This window comes from Rissa tridactyla, chromosome 3, assembly GCF_028500815.1.
Source record: "Rissa tridactyla isolate bRisTri1 chromosome 3, bRisTri1.patW.cur.20221130, whole genome shotgun sequence".
In the NCBI taxonomy this organism is placed as follows: domain Eukaryota; kingdom Metazoa; phylum Chordata; class Aves; order Charadriiformes; family Laridae; genus Rissa; species Rissa tridactyla.
In genome coordinates this window covers 64,158,719-64,176,296 of record NC_071468.1, presented here as the reverse complement: position 1 = coordinate 64,176,296, position 17,578 = coordinate 64,158,719, and positions in this window count along the sequence as shown.

The window sequence follows — 17,578 nt, the reverse complement described above, 5'->3', positions numbered from 1 at the left end:
GAGAGGACAAGGTTGCAGAGAAAGTTATGTGACCCAGATATTTTGCACTGCAGTGTTTAAAAGCACAAGACATAAGCAGTGGGAAAAAAAGTATGGATTTAGCTGCAATGCTCTGTATTTCTGCAAATAGAATTTCTGCAAATAGAAGTATTTCTGCAGGACAACTTAGTACAAAAGGAAACCCAGAAACGTCTACCAATAGGGCATAGGTGAGCATAAGCAATATTCTAAAGGGACAAGACACCGTATAATCTCTATACCTTAGGGAGGACTTGGAGTGGAAGGCATGGTCCAATACCACTTAAATCTTTCTTTAGTGTACATAATGATATGGCATCCTCCAAGGACATATCCTGGGCCTCCAGGAGATATTGAGGAGGTCAGGGATGTTAATAAGAAAAGGAAGGCATCTACGTTCTTCTGTAGTTCTAGCAACCACTTTATTAACAACATGTGCGATTTAATATCAAAGTACTCGGTGGTATCATACTTTTTTGGTATCAGTGTTGTAAAAGACTGAGATGATACTGCCCATCATTTGATGAGGCAATCACCGAACACGTCCAATAGCAGTTTCTGAAGCTGTGTGTGGGAAAATATAATCATGGCCAAATTGCTTGGCAGGTCACACTCAGTTAGTCTCCAAAAACTGATCTTGCTGAGGTCAAGAACAGAGAAGAGAAACGATTAGCAAGATAGGATTTAAAGGTGTCTCTGAGAACAGAAGGGATGATTGGCGTGGGGATGACTGATAGACTGACCTTTGTCCTCAGAGCTGGTGCCAGTTTGAATACTCGAACCGGTTTTGGCACTGTGTCATGAACATCTGAGGACCAAACAGCCACGGAGATTTTAAATCGGAGGCATGCAGTTCCTTTTTAGTGAGGTATGGGGTATTTCTTCATGAGGTCGCTGTCTGAGCCTGAATCCATTTGAATCCTAGGCTTCTTGATCTGAAATGGCTTACAAAGCATTGAAGTTTTTCCATTCTTTAAACCTGAAGTTCTCAGGTTTAAAAGTCATTTATATTATTCACAATACTTTCTCTTTTACAATAATTGAAATAAAGTAATTTACAATGATTCTGAGTGTTTGGACATTTGTTTACAAAGTAATATTTCTTGTAGTTCCTGAGAGAGAGAAACTTCTCTTAGGAGTTAACTGGAACTTATTCATATTTCTTATCAACATTTGCTTCAGCAGATAATTAAATTGAGGTTTAGGATGAAGGAGAGTGAAACAGAGCTATATGTAATATTTTCTCATCTCTACAAGCAATTATATACAACAAAGGTATATTAAAAAATGAAAACTATGAGAAGAGGCTATGAAATGTTAAAATTTAGGATAGCAGTTGGTCTTACCTCAAATCTCTCACACCCCTTGTCCAAGCCTGTTTTTACTTCATCAGTTATGGTTACACTGACAAACCTTATCCTTCCCCTCTGTATCCTATCTGTCTCATCTCTTATTTCCATCCCACTCAGTAGCATTCTGTGACTTACTCCCATCACAATTTACTCCCTTCCCTCTCCCCAGGTTCTTTCCCCTTCCACTTTATCTCCCTAAATCAGAGAAAGAAGTATCATTGTGAGACCCTGACCTCAGTTTAGGTGCTCAGACTCAGCACTCAGAGCACAAGTCATGAGAACATCATGTCCAGTCCCTCGGGGATGACATCTTTGGGGAATTAAATGGTTAAAATGTGAATCTATTGAACACCTGTGAGCTTCCCTCCCCACCCTCCCCCAACAGTATGAAATTTAATCAGCTAGGGTCAGATTTCAGAGGGATGGCAAAAGGCACATCCTGGATACAAAGTGTGCTTACTCCTCCCTCCCTCTATCCCAGGTTTTTTATCTGAAACTTGAAACACTCAGTTTAAGGTCATTGGAGCTAGTTCACATGGACAAAACTTATTTTTCCATAGCCTTGTCCTTGAAAGCAGCTGAGATATTTTTGCTGTAATATTCCCCAAACAAACAAACAAAAAAATCAAAACTGCTCAATGGAGACACCTAAGGTAGAAAATTTTATCCCAAATGATTGAAGCTTGGCAATGCTACAAGTACCTGAAAAAGGGCCATTAAACAGGACGTGTCAGGGAATCTAAATAGGTTTTACTCTTAGCTTTGGCTTTAAAATATGTATTAAAACCATTATTTTACAGTTGCCAAAGTGTTAATCAAGTACATTCGTTTTCCTCCCCAGCTGTATGCAGATATAGTAACCTAGGTAGCAGCTCTGTAACAGGTAATGGTGATTAAATATAGGTGTTAAAACAGAGCGTGTGCTTTGGTCTTCTAGTTCTCTGTAAGAAGCCTGGCACTATTTATACACATGACCCATATGATCCATATGAGTCTTGGAAGTATATGGTGAACTGAACTTTTACTGTTCAAATGCTTAGTTAGCTTGTTAAGTTGGCCACATGATGGAGAAGTAGAAGGCATAGACAGAGCAATGAAAAGTGCCTGTTGTCACTGAAGTTCACTAATGGGAAGAGATCCTTTGTGCTACTGATAATGATCTTGAACAGATTCATATCTGTGGAGGTGGGTTTTTCGGACATCCCTTGGTACAACATATGTCATGAAGAGTTAAATTCCAATAAGATCAGTGGAGCTGATCTGTTTAAACCTCAGTGCTGATTTTAAACCACTGAATTTTAACTTAGTATTGCTCATGTTAATTGTAACAGTTTTGCAGCTATTGCCTAACTTCAGATCTCTCAGGCATTGAGCACCTTTTGAATGGTTCTTTCCAAAATGTTTCCAAAAAACACTGAGTGGATCATTTTTCATTCCAAAGTTTAAAAAAAAAAAAAAGAGAGAGAGAATAAACAAAACAATTATTTCAAAGAAAAAAAAATCATATTCTGGTCTAAGTTACTTTGGTAGAAGGGGAGCTGCATCAGTGTATAAGGAGCAGAACTTGATCCACCCTTTGAAATAAAATGACAATATTTTTGTAGTGCTAAATTTTATTTCCTTTTTCTTTGCTTTTTTTTTTGAGAAACTCATGACATGGAAATTATCATTTGCTCGTGGGACCCCAGCATGTGCTATTCCAATTAAACCAGAGTATCCAGATGTAAATGAACGGCTCCTTCAGAGTTCACAGGATGTTCATATTGGCTGAATTTTTTTAAGACAGGATCCATACCAGTTTTTGATTTGTCTTAGTTAGCACAGTTGGTATCTCAGAAGTACTGCACAGGATTAATTTTTGTCAGTTTTGGGTTTTTTCCCTGTAGAATGGCCATCTGTACATATATCATGGTTACATTACTTTTTTTGAGAAATGAAACAAAGATACTGAAGTTTAAACACTATTCTGTTTCCTCTGTTAGCAGAACAAACAAAAGCGGCCCAAGTAAAAGATTTTCTTAACTCTGAAGGAACATTGTCTGCCTTTGCAAAAAAGTGTTGAAAAATCAGCTGCTGTGACTCAGTACTGACATTTCCTGTGTCACCTCTCCCCATGAAGCGCTGGACAGAAATGGTCCCTGAAGTGTGTAAATAGAGGCAAAGATTTCTGACATCAGCACAGAATTTATTTGCATCCCAAGAGAATTTGCCAGAACTGCAGAAAAATGAGCATACTAACTGAATTATGCCATTCTTAAACCATTTAAAACCAGTTTAACTGTCAGCTAAACTAGCGTTGGGAACAACAAAGAGTTTGTATACTTTGTATACCAAAGCTTTAGGCCCTGATGGTGTCAGGTTGTTGGAAGGGTCCTGTTTGCCCAGTGCTTGTGATTTTGCTTTCCATCAATATTCCATCACAGAGGTCCCAAAACCATTTGGGTAGACTGCACTCAACCCAGAGGCAGACAGTGCCTCGTGATCACTGCAACCATTTCACACACCCTGTCATCATATAACGTTCCTCTGGCAGTAATGAAATTGTTTACATCGGAAACATCTCATATACTTTAAGATTTTTTTCATGTGTTATAGCAGGGGAAAACAAAGAAAAGAGTCAATTTGCAAAGAGAAATACTAACATTCACCAAGTAGCCCTTTAGAAATCCTTTTCCTAGCTTCATTACCATCAGAAATATTTACTTTGGATTTTGGGACATTTGAAAACAGATCTTCTCTTTGCAGCAAGAAATCTGAGAGTGGCATATACAATCTTGCCAATAGCCGGTAGTACAGCATGCTGTCTCTGACAGGGACCTCTGTCAGCTGCTTCATAAAATGTTACAGAATCAACTGGCCACAGAAATATTCTTCTTAACCCATGTTTGTTAGATGTAGGTATTGCCTTGAAGCCCAACTCCCTCCACTAACTCTTGTGGGCTTTCAGAAATGCTTATTTTGGATGTTCTTTTTATCCACACACATATAAGATTTTTTGAGTTCTGCTGGACTCTTGACCCAAATGATAATTCATGGCATGAATCCCAGGCTGATTGCATGTTCTGGGTAATTATTTCATTCATATTCCATTCCCCACACCACAATTGGGAAGAAAAATTTAGGTTAAGCAGCTAGCTATGTATGCCAGCTCTACACTGATTTGTGTTTTTTTTAAAAAGAGAATCACCAAGGTCAGCAGTACAAAGAAGATTAACTTAATAAAGAAGAGAACTCATTCAATGGTGAATAAAACTAGCAATATTTCTTTTTTTTGAATGAAAGCATGCCTTGGACAACAACCATTCTGACAGTAGCAAAAGAAACATCAAGCCAAATACAGAAAGTGATGTGTTTTGGTTATTAATGTGATACAGAAGCAAAATATAGCATGTCTTTGTTGCTTGTTTTACACTAGCAGTGCTAGTATCTAATATTTAATGTTTGTTTTATGTCACTTGATTTAAAAGGAAAAAGGTCCTTACCATCACTGCACAAATCCACTCCATTCTGGAAGCTCAGAAACTTTCTTGCACAAGTCTGATGCTTTACACCCACATTGAGTCTCTTGAAGTCTTAGGAACTGAAGCATTGTACCAAGCTATAAATGAAATAACTAGTGGCAAATGTGTACAGCATAGTTAATCAATATAAATATAAGATTTGATGTGTCTTTAGCCTGAAGATTTTAGTTCTGATTCTTTCTGCTTAGCAAGCATTGAATATGACTGAATCAGAATGGTAGTATTTTACACTACGTCTGCGTTCCTTGGTGTAACACAAATATGATACAGAGCACAGCAGAACTGCATCTACTATAGTGATCTTTTATATCTACATATTTATTTCCTATTTGATTTGGAGACCGATCATGCCTCAACATTGACAGGAGGGTGCTCATATGGTTACTGCTGTACTAAGGCTGGGGGCTGGGGCATTTGCACTAGAGACATTAAGGCCTGTCTGGCATTTCCTCAGTGCTGCGCAAACAGGTAGATTTTTCATGGGGAAAAAATGCAGTTGGAACCTACCGACAACTCAGCGTGGCCAAGCAGCTGCAGAAAATACTGCTTTCTGGAGCACTCTTCTGACAGGGCTTGTCTTCTCTGACGCCTGACTGCTTGTTCCAGCTCCTGCACCTGCTTATCCACTGCTCCCACCTTTCCTGGCTCTCCTTTCCCTTATGTTTTTCAAACTTATTCCCTTCTAAAATAACCCAATTGAAAACATTTTGTAAAGCCAGAGATGGCTGAGTTAACTTGAATTTTGCAAGGAATCAAGCATTCTCTCTCTTATTTGTTCCGTTTCGTTTTTTCTGTTTTTCATTTTTCATTTTTCATAAGGGTTTCAGGATGAGAGCTGTGTTATTTCAGTGTTTGCAAATTATCTTGCATAACATGATACAGTCCACATTTTTGTCAGCCTTAAAAAGCAAGGTATTGTTCAAACACTGCAATTCACCACCTTTGTCTGTGGCTACTGAAACATGGGATAGGACACATTAGCTGCTCAAAAATGCAGAACAGCAGCATGTATCCCTAAGATTCTGTTAATTATTCATCTGGATTGTAATGCCATTAAAAATTGCGTATAGAAATGCTGTCATATCTTCACTAACTAGTGTTAATCAGGGTAGTGCATTTAATTTAATCAGGTAAGCATTTAATCAGGTACGCATTTAATCAGGTGAGCATTTAATATACGGTCTTATTTTGTTGGCTGGGTGTTATAACCTGACATTCATCTGGGGCAGAGCAGACTATTGTTCCTCAGTCGGCAGCTGCACCAATATGAGAAAGCTGGCTGTACAACTGAGGGTTTCCATTCTGTTAGTCTGAGTTCTCACCGTGTACTGTTCTCTTGAGACATTTCAGAGAGACAAGGAAAACACCAGCTCAAGAAGCAATACAGGTCACACAGACGGTACCCAGAGCATCCCAGAGAAATGGTCCTCAAACACAGAGGGCACCTTCAAAGTAGAAGGGAAGAATGAAAGACCTGGCAGAGAGGAGGAACCACTGTGTTCACACCAACACAAAGCCCATCTTTCCTTTCACATATCAGGGGCTGAAAGCAGGCTGTGAATCGTAGCGGATGCTGCCTCCAGCCATCTCTAGAGTTGACCTGAAGTCTGCAAGCACTGGGGCTTGGATGTGGAAAATACTGACCTGGAAGAGTCTATCCTCTACCCTGACCCTCACCAAGACTAATAATCTTGAATTTCTTAGCTGCTTCCTTTTCCCCCACAAGTTCTTAGTTTGTGGGATCTTTTTTCACTAAGTCTGTGGGTCACCTTTGGTGCAGGGAGAGAGAAAGTATGGGAGCCATGGGCATGACTAGACAGCTAAGGGGGCAGTCAAACATCCCCCTGAAGACTGGGGGCTGGCTCCTGGGCTGCCAGCCTGTCTGGAAACCCATGGCTGCATGTGGAGGGAGAGGAGGGGGTTGGCGGTTGGAACTAGATGATTTTTCAGGTCCCTTCCAACCTCAACCATTCTGTGATTCTATGATTTCTGTGTGAGAGAAAGTATGGGAGCCATGGGCATGACTAGACAGCTAAGGGGGCAGTCAAACATCCCCCTGAAGACTGGGGGCTGGCTCCTGGGCTGCCAGCCTGTCTGGAAACCCATGGCTGCATGTGGAGGGAGAGGAGGGGGTTGGCGGTTGGAACTAGATGATTTTTCAGGTCCCTTCCAACCTCAACCATTCTGTGATTCTATGATTTCTGTGTGAGAGAAAGAAGGAGGAACAGTAGGATCAGAGAGCTCTTCCTTCACTGTGTTGGGACAGGAACCTCGGGTCCAGGTGGGAAGGAGGAAGGAGAGTGGTAATGCAACTACAAAACTGAAAGGGAATAGTGTCCTAATAAGAAAAGAGATGGAGTGCTCCAGGGGTGTGATTCTTAGCGTACATATTGGGTGGAAGCAATAGACGTCTAAAGTATTAAGCATGATCTTTAAGGCAGTGGAAACTAAAAGTGCCCCCAAAAATTGTTAATGCTGCCTGAGATTCTGCCCCTGTTCAGTTTTGCATTGCTCACCCCTGGAATGCAGACAATTGAGCCTCAAAAGAGGCTCAATAAAGGCTCTTGTAAAGAACCAAGCTTGGAAAAAAGTGATGGTGCATCTCAAACAGTCTCAGATAATTCAGTTTCAAAGCACCTAACAACTATGTTAACAGTGGGCAGCGCTCTCCCAACTAGGATAACAGTGTAGGGCTGGGCAGTAGAAGGAGGAGAGTGAATTTAGGGTGAGCTAAATGCTAGGCTAAATACATAATAAGAGAGTGAAAGTCTGATTCAAATCACTGGACATTTTTTTCCAGTCATCTCAATAGGGACAACATTTCCCATAATTTGTTTTGTTTAATTATTTATTTTTCCTTGAAAATGTTTGTATTAGTATAGCATTTGGGAAATATGCTGGTTTGACCTTCAGGGTGCTAAAGAGGTCTACTCCCAGCACAGATACCTCAAGGGCAGCAAGAGATCAAAATGCTTCGTAGCGCCCTACTTATGGTCTATAGAGTCAGTGTCTGTTGTCCTTCTTTTGACAAATATTCTGTTTTTCACGTAATCCTTTTGAAGTCATGGGTCTACCCATTGTTTGAGGGATTCCAAATCTGACAACGGAGGAGTCCATTCTAAGGGGGAAAATGCTGATTCTTTGTTCTGCCTTTGGTGTTTTGGATAGCATACCTCACAGCCGTGCTAACTGTGATGACTGTTGTTTTCATGATGTTGAAATTGTTGGCTAAAGCCTTCATCTGCGTAATTCAGTATTTGATTTTTCATCTGGAGGAAGGAGAGGAAGGAAGAAAGGGCAGTCTGATTTTTTTCTTCAGTTGAAGTTTTGTTTTCACAAATAATAACAAGCACATTAGCTAAAGATGTTAAAAAAAAAATAGAGATTAAGCTTACTTTCAGAGTTCTTTAACAGTGTGGTGTCATTAAAAGCAAGGAAGATTTGATACAGCCAATGCACAAAATTAGTCCAGTCTGTGCTTGATATAAACATACATGATATCAGTAGGAATTCTTTTTATATATGAAAGGAAAAGCAAATCTCTCAGTTTATATATACTAGGAAAATATTTGTTTGCTGAGTACACGCTGAGCATCTTTCCTGCCCTTTCTCAAAATAGGCCCTTGTCTCTCTGTGGTTAGCCAAACTGGATACATGGTTCATGTAGTTTAAGGATTACTTAATTTAACAAACTTCTGTCCTTTGTACTTTTCATTTATGCTGCTGGCACATTATGCCAATGGCCGGGTGTGTGTTACTAATACAGTGTTTTTCATTTTGATTTTGATTCATCTGAATCATATGTGCAGCACTGGATTGTTACTAAGTCTGTAGAGTTAGGATGTTTAGAAGGAAAGCTTCTTCCTTCCGTTCCTTTTAGTGAAGAGAGTACCGGTGAAAATAGTGCCAAAGTAGTTTAGCAGAGACAGAAATGTGGTAGAGTCTGGTCATTGTTCTGTCTTTTCAGTCTAGCGCCAGGTGGTGGAACTGAGCTGGCTGACAGGAACTGCAAAACTTGGCCAACAAGTTCCTCTCTCCTAAGGCACATGGCAAGGCCAAGATCTACACAGCTAAAGGTGGCAGAAAGGAATAAGTGGTTAAAGTTGGTTTTTTGCTTACTCTGGCCATTTCCATGATGCAATTTATGGATTGACATCAAAACAACTTGTGTATCAGTACTATTTCAGTAGTTATGGATTGCTATGCAAAGGAAGGAACAAGCAGGCTGGGATAACAGCAGTAGATAGCCTCTTAATATAGCTTCATTATCAGAAAAAGTGTACTTGGAATCAAATCCTAAATCGCACAGATTCATCTTTCTTTGCCTTACTCCTCACCCTTGACTCCCTTGCCCGCAAACAACTAAATTATATATATATGTGTGTATGTATATATATACATATATGGCCTTTGGCACAGAAAAATGTTTATGACACAGCTGTTTACGTTACCCCTCTTGTATATGTGCTGTACACATGTTGAATCCACTTCGCTATCTCTGTTCATGTTTCGGTTCTTACCCAGCAAATTCATAATCCACAGCTGAGACACCTGAGGAGACATTCTTTACAGTTTACAGACCCAGTTAAGCCGTGCACACAAATTGAAAGTGAGATTCATTTAGGAACAAGAACAAAGACTCATCCATCAATATAGAAGCCACAGGGCTTCCATTTATTCAGCTCTTAACTTTCTTGTTAGCCAGGTAGAGAATGAGCCAAGAGGCAGACACAGTAGAAAAACTACTTACTCAAAGCAACTGGAATTAGATTAGCTGTTAGGAGTCATTGAACTGGGACAACAGCAGGTTTAATGAAAGTGCTATGGGAACATAAGTACATTGATAGGGGCATGCGGGGGGAGTAAGAAAAGACTTTTAAAAAGATGTGAAAATGGTTAGATGAACAGGAAAGATTGTTGCAGGCATTCAGAGTGAATTGTTCTGCTAACTGGGTTTGACAGGAGCCACGTCTTCATACCCTACTGTTTGGAAAGGTAGGTACAGGAAAAGGCTGCCAGGTCCCTGAGCATGAACTGGCTTTATACATCTCCTTTGTGAGATCTTTCTAAGCAACATTTCTTCCATAAAAGGACTCACCACATAACCTTTTGGCAATTTCTTCCCTGAGTGTGTCATGCCGGTGATCACATCCTGTGATCAACCCTCTGAATTCAGGGTAGTTTCAGAATGAGTCTGAGCCTTCACAGGCAGTCACCAGCCCTCGCCCTCCAGAAACCCGAGGAAGTTGCTGGGGACGTGTTGCTTATCCACCTCCCTGGTTATCAAGTTGCTCGAGGGCATGGGGGTTCAGAGGAGGACTATACATGGACCAGCATTCTTGGGACACTAGGGAACAAGAAGAGAATATTAATATCAGGAAACCCAATACTGATTTGCAGATAATCAGCTGCCATGTACCTATGCATGAACTCACATGATGGCATCTGTGATGCTAATCCTAAAAGTTACAGATATCTGACCTAATTTCCTAAGACTGGTCTTCATTACCACTGTCTGACTAAATCTGGGGAGAATGCTGTAACCTTCAGGAAAGATAAACCGCAGGGTCGGGAAGGGGAATGGAAAAGGGAGAGCTGCCTGCAGTGAAAAATGAAGGGGGCGATTAAGAGGCCTTCTCCACTAAGGGGGTAGGATGCAGCTGAGACTAGTCCTGATCAGTCTAAGGAAACAAATCCAGGAACACGCTGCACAGGAGACGTTATGGTTGAATAGGAGGAACAGCCTCTACGTGCTGGCTGCCTGCTGTACAAGAAGTAGATGAGAATAACTTTCCAAGGAAAAAGGAAAAGGTTTACCAGGTGAATAAAAGACCGACAAACTGGTAAGTATATTTAGAAAAGAAACACTGACATATTATGAAAATAAATATTTAAGTGGGATGAAGATTAATATCAAGGTTGCCCTAAAACCACCTGAGAGGAAGCTCTGATCATCAAAATAAATTGCTAATGCTTGCTACTTTTGCTACCTTCAACACTGACCAATTTACTTCGAAATTACTGACACCCGTCCCACCAGATTTTTACATTAGCAGAACTCAAGAGGCAAAGTTAGTCGCCTTCATTACTAGAATCAAAGCTGCTGTGGCACTAGCATTGCAGTAGCCATGATGGTGCAGGGATATGCGAGAGGCCAAGCGAATAGGGAAAGACACGTAGTTTCCTTGGATAGCTGAGAAAAACAGCCAAGCTTTACAGTTCACATGCCTTTCCCAGTCAGCACTCCAATAGTCAAGCTGGGTGAGGGTGGCTCAAGCATTCAGTTCATATCGATGCCTGAAATTGCTAAGCAGAATTCGAGAGCCTGGTTGCTCGCAGTGCTGGCTCCCTCCACCTGCTGTTTGCTCTGTCTCCTGCAATGACAAGATAAGCCACCACTGAAGTGTATATGCACATGAGCAGGGGGCAAATTTGGCAGCTAGTGCTTGTCTTTCATTGCAGGACGCTTTCAAATCCGTGAAAGAAGATCACTATAAAAGATGTTGGTATTTGTTTTATGGTATTACTAGTACAGCAGCTGCTAGACGGTATGTGGCATCATTTGAAATGTTCTCAGTGAAATTTGCTGTTTGTTCTAGGCACTGATTGCTTGGGTAAACCTTGTGAAAAGTTGGTGTATGCAGTATGATCCCAGGCAAAAATACTTGTTTTATGAAAAAAGGCCATTAGTTTGAATAGAGCTATTAAATGTGTTAAAATATTTTGTTAAAGATTTCAGGTCTAATAAATTGGCCAGGCTCTTAGCCTTGAAATTAAACCTAAGTGAACAATACATTGTGAATAATTTGAATGTTACTTCTTTTTCTTTGCACAGGATAACTAAATCATATCCCGCTTTCCTCACTTGCTTTTCAGAAGTACTCAGACATTCTATGATACAATTCAACTCTAAATGTTATGTGAGCATTTGATATTTATTTCAGTAAGTTGTTTCATTGTTAATGTCATATGGATTAATTTTCACTTTCAAACAGGTTAAGTATAAAAATGATTTATTGAAAAAATAATGTGCCATATGATTGTAAAACCCAACAGCTTTCAACACTAGAACATTTAATGTAATATTTTCAAAGAATGTTTAAACCACTTCATCCTGACTCTGATATCCATGGATAGCATCCAAAGCAAGGGGTCCAACCATGAATAAAGCTTGTAATGGGAATTATGGCAGAACCTGTGTCAGTGAATTATTGCAGACTTTTTTTGAATATTCAGTCTTCTCTGCTGGATTGTTTGATTTAATCTTTTGTCCATCATTTTAGCAAAAAATACCACTACAGTCTTGTTCTGTGTGAAAACTTCTGTGATAATTGGAATTTAGATTTTGTGTCCTTCTTGCTCTGCCTGCTTTTCTCCCAGAAGGTTCTACCAGAAGGGGAGAGTTTAGGAAAAGCAGGTCCTAACCTGAAGTTTGCAGGTTTTCCCAGGTAGTGTCTCTTACATACTTTTAGATAGCAATCTGTAATCCCATGAGATATTTCATTTGTGTCCTTTGGAGTATCCTTTCTCAAATCTCATGAAGCTGCAAGTCTGTAAAATTCCCCATTTCTATGGGTCAGTTGAGGAATTTTATTTTCACAGTGCTTCATGAGAGTATTTTGTACACAAACTGTCAGATTCTGCCACCATTGATTTTGTCATTAACCAAAGGCTGTGTTAGAGCAGTGTTTGCAAATCTCATTCACTACAAGTTGCGACATTAAGTTCTGCGTAGCTGCAGGCTTGCAGGGCAAGATTTGTCCTGCCCCATACAGTCCTCCTCTGGGAGAAAAATTGTGTGTATGTTTTAATTCTTATGTATTTCCCTGTACTGGGATCAACTGAAGAAGAGGGCTAGCTATTAAGAGTTAAATACTGCACAGTTGAACAACCTGCACACAGATGGTAGATATAAGGTGCAGCTTTCAAACTTCTTATAAGATTGGATGGGTCAGCATTGACTTTCTGCCAGTTTGTACCCGTTTGCCTTAATACACTCAATGAGAACAGCACAATTCATAGTGAAGCAGATGTACTGCACACTCCATAAACTGAGGTGAAATAAGGTAAAATAATGGCATCCCTACTTTGAGTTATTGGCTATGTCTAGTACCCATTCAAAATCCCTTTGGGAGGGTGCTTTTTAGAAATTAGGACCTGAAAAAATGCACTTATTTTATCAGTATATTTTATGAGCTCATTTTATAAACCTATCCCAGAAGCAGATTTGTATAAGAGCTCCAGGAGGCTATCTTCTTTGCCTGGTATAGGCATATAATTGCTTTCTGAGCTCCTATGCTAGGCACCGGCAGCACGCATGAGGGCAGAGGCCTTGGGACCTACTGTAGGTTACACTGCTGTCGGCTCAGAAGCGCAAATTGGGGCTACAGTCTCTTCAGTTTTCCAATAAATCTGTGAGTGCTTGGGGAAGGACAGTGAGCTTTAAAGGGTGCCTGTTAATGCTGTCTAATTCCAGAGCTGGCTTTAGGCAGGAGCCTCTGCTGTTTCAAAGCGTTCCTGTGTTTTACAGCTGGCCTTATAGCAGCTGAGCTGAGACATGCAGAGGTTCGAACAAGTGAACCATGGAAGAGAGAAGTTGTGGGACAGCAAACCTGGTCAGGAGAACAGGGGTGATAGGGCTGTGGGTAAGGTCAGAAAGTGGCCTCCAGAAAAGAAGTATAAATGTAGCTATTGAAATCACTGTGCTGGTGTTTATTCCTATCAAAACCCTAGCCCAAAATCACAGTTTCTAAATTTCTGTAAAGACTGTAGAATATGACCCAAATGTTTGGAAGGTAGAGGTGGTAGCAGGTGTTGATACTTCATCAGACAAAATCTGTAAATCCCTGCTATCGTGTGAGATGTCTTTTTAGGCAATCACAAAAACTTGCAAAAAGATGCTGACTAACTTCTGCTTGTTCATTCTGGCAGATGTGGCTCTTCAGTTCCTACAGGACCCAGGAGAGGTGGCAGCTTTCCTCTAGAGTGAGGAAGTTATTCCTGAATAGGCTCTCCAGGGACATTACAAGAAAAGTAGGCAGCTTTCACGGGTATGTGTTTGAGTTCTATCCAATGTGAATTCAGCAAAATAATAAAGTTAGATTTAGGTTTTGTAATAAGGGTCCGAGTGCTTTTTTGGAGGAGGCAAATTCCGTTTGTCATGAACCGATATAACAAGTGGAGCTTTGCCTTTGTAAATCCTGCTCAAAGCATGACGGAAACTCCACAAGCCCAAAGTACGTGTGCCTGAACTCAATAGGTGCTCTGCCAGTGGGAGGGCATGCTGCGCTGGACTCTGGCCATCACTGTCAGTCTGTGGGTGTCATCACTAATTGCTAACCTTCATAAAACCGAAAATACATTCTCACTCTCCTTTTCTTAGAAACCCAAATACGAGAGGGACTGACTTTCATAAAGTGCTTTGGCGATACGCATTCCCTAGTTTATCCCATCAGATTGGACTACAGCTGCACAGGACATGCTGTACTTCCTCAAGGGCACTCTCTTAAATGAGCCAACAATATCAAAACCACATGGGCAGCGCGAGCCAGGCCTGCACATGCTTTTAGAGTGCGCATCCATTTAATCAGCAATTGCCACAGTATCTCCCACTAAAAATTAAAACTAAAAAGCCTCTTCTGACTGGCTTTTTTAATGCAGAAGCTTTGATTTCATGAACTTCGTGTCAGGCCCCTCCTTGAGTGTGCTAAGGGCCTTGCTGGCCCAGACAAGCTGCACAGAGGACTCCACCCCACCCCGGCCTGTGGTCCCTGGAGCTCCATTTCGGGTCACCCCTGGACCTTCAGTCCTACAGCCACTGTGCTATAGGACCAGTCTCCAGCTCAGCCATGGACCCTGTTGGTCTGGTCCCTGACCTGTGGACTGGCCTTGGACCTGTCTTGTCACTATTGACCTGCCCAGTGATCCCAGAACGGTGTCCCACCCAGGCTCCCCTCACCAAACCTGGCCCTGACCAGTGGGACTGACCATCCAGCTTGACCTTGGACCTGCCCCTCCACCATGAACTGGCCTAATGAGCAGCAGCCCCAGCTGAAGCTGGCCCAAGTGTCTCTCTCAGGCATCGTGGGCCTGGTGAGGCCCGTAGCTTCTGGCCATCATACTGTGCTCAGGTCCTGCCTCCCCATCCCCTAGGCAGCCCAGGCCCTCGCTGCGCCATGGTGTTTCACTGAAGAATGCTTATAGGTAATTTTAGGTTTTTTTGATCTAGATAAAAAGAGTGTCACAATTGTAAGCCAGAATCTCAAAAGTTAAGAACCAGTAGGATCAAGTTTGCTAGAACGGGGTCCCTTCTGAAACGCAGATTGTCTCCCATGGGCACACTCTGTGGGGAGGTGGGGCCGTATTAGCAGTGGCTCTGAACTAGTGTGAGTACCCAAAGCGGTGGAGCTGTGATGGCACGAGGTGCCCTAGCAGGTTAATATATTTTGATGAAGGTTATTATAAAAATAGCTTAACTGACTTGCTGAAACGCTATAGCGGGAAATTTGAGACACAAATAAGGACAGAATTCACTTTTCCAAGGCAGCCTTCGTTCGTTACAGTTGCTTTTTCTTCTTGCACTGACTCATTTATTTTGTGTTCTTCCCTTAGCAATGAACAAAAGGGAGATATACTCAGTACACCTTATTAAGAGCACAAGTTCTTTTTACTCCCACAAGAAAACTCATGTTCTAATACTATACGGTAACGGCAATAAACTGTTGTATTCATACCCACAGAAACACCAAAAGCCATCTGACTTGTGAGTGCTATACTTTGTGACCTTAATTAGAAGAATATTAATATAATGTGAGAGTCCAAATGTGAATACAAGCTTACAGTGTTTGAAAGTCATATATAGGCTTTCAAACCATATATATGTATACCTCTGTGTGTGAGTGCATGTGTTTTTGTGTATGTATCATCAGCAGTGAGTGCATATACGCGCTGCAGCAGCAGTACAAAGTTGTTACAACTGTGAAATCAGATAGATATAATATCTTATGAGATATTTAAGTTCCATTTTATATGGGTGTGTTCCAGGTAACTAGCTACCATACTAAAAAAAAAGCAAGCCACTAAAATGGCACTAAAACACACTTAGCTGGAGGGTTTAGGATTGGAGATAGTAGAATGGGGAGTGGGGAGAGAGAAGTTGTCAGACTAAAGCAAACATATGTGGAAAGGTGTACAGATCATTATTTCACATTCCTAAACGTACTTTACCCTTTGTCACTACTTTCCCTTACTATCTCATGATTTTCAGTCATTCTCCTTTTCCTGCCTTTTCATCATCTCTGTACAGGCTTTTTTCTTCTTCCCAAAGCCTGGACACTAGTAGGAAAGAGATTAGCACCTAACTCCACAGGATTCTTCATTAGCTAGAAAGAGCTGTGGCAGGATCAGCCCAAATTGTGTGAGAATCTTTAGATATCTTTTTCTTCTGAAGTCTAGAAGTGTTTTACCAAGCATTTTCTGGCTAGGAGATCTAACTGAATTACAGTTTGGATAATTTTGATGATGGAACCAACATCTGACTACCTGACTCCTGGCAGACGCTTCTGCCAAATTTTAGGTTTGTGTTCCAAAGTTTGGAGACACTAGAATTCATCAGTGAAACATTTGCAAGAGTTTAGTAAGGTAAAAAAGTTATATTTCTTCAACCATGCTGAAAGAAGGAGCTAAATTTTCTTTTTTTTTTTTTTTTCAAATGGGAGAAAAGTCAAGGCTGACAGAGTAAGGAAAAGAAAACCAACTTGAATGGCTACAGATGACAAAATTGAAAGAAAATGAAAACTTAAAATCATGTGCCTATCAATAAGGTCATCAGTTCTGGGTAAATTTATATGTAACTTGATCTGTTCTGTTGTGACAATCAATTGGTGCTTTGTTAGTGTCAGTCTCTATATAAAAAAATAGAAAATTCCCACTGCATTTGACATGGACACTGCGCTTAAGCAAACAAGGTAGCTCTCCAGGCAATTCCCACAAATCTGTTTATCAGCAATAATAGCCTCTGTGTAATCTCACACATAGGATCATGATTTGCTTTATTTCTATAAACGCTGCTGTCTGGGAAGAATATCTTCCTTGTTTAGGCAGCAGTCCTGAAATCTGAACAGCCTGAGGAAAATCAAGATTACTGGTTAATCTGCTAATCTTCCTCCCTGAAGGCACTCTTCAATACTGATTCAGGAAGCACAGGTATTTCAGCACAAAGTCAGTAAATATTAAAGTAGCATCTTTGAGATCTTTGCAAGGAAGTTATTCTCTATGATAGACAAACCTAAGAGGTGTTTAAGACTTTCAGCTCTTGAGCAATCTTGATGGCGGTTGCTGACCTCAGAACAGCAGTACCCCTTTGGACTACTGAATTTTACACATTTACAAGTACTCTTGCCTTACTATCCCAGTCTTCTACTTCTTTTATTTGATAAATATGACATTAAAAGAAAGCCGTTTCAGCACTAGAGCCACATTAATAAATTGCTTTTTTTAAGAAAAAATTAGAAATTTCTAATTCAGACTTCACAGCTGTTTAAAAAATGCACAATAACTTGTTCATCAGAAAGCTATTTACTTTCCTGTCAGATGGAAAGCTGATAAAATGCATTCACAGTACAGAAAGAAAGTGGCAAGCTACAGATTAACATGCTGTAGGATGCATAACATATTGCGAGTTATACA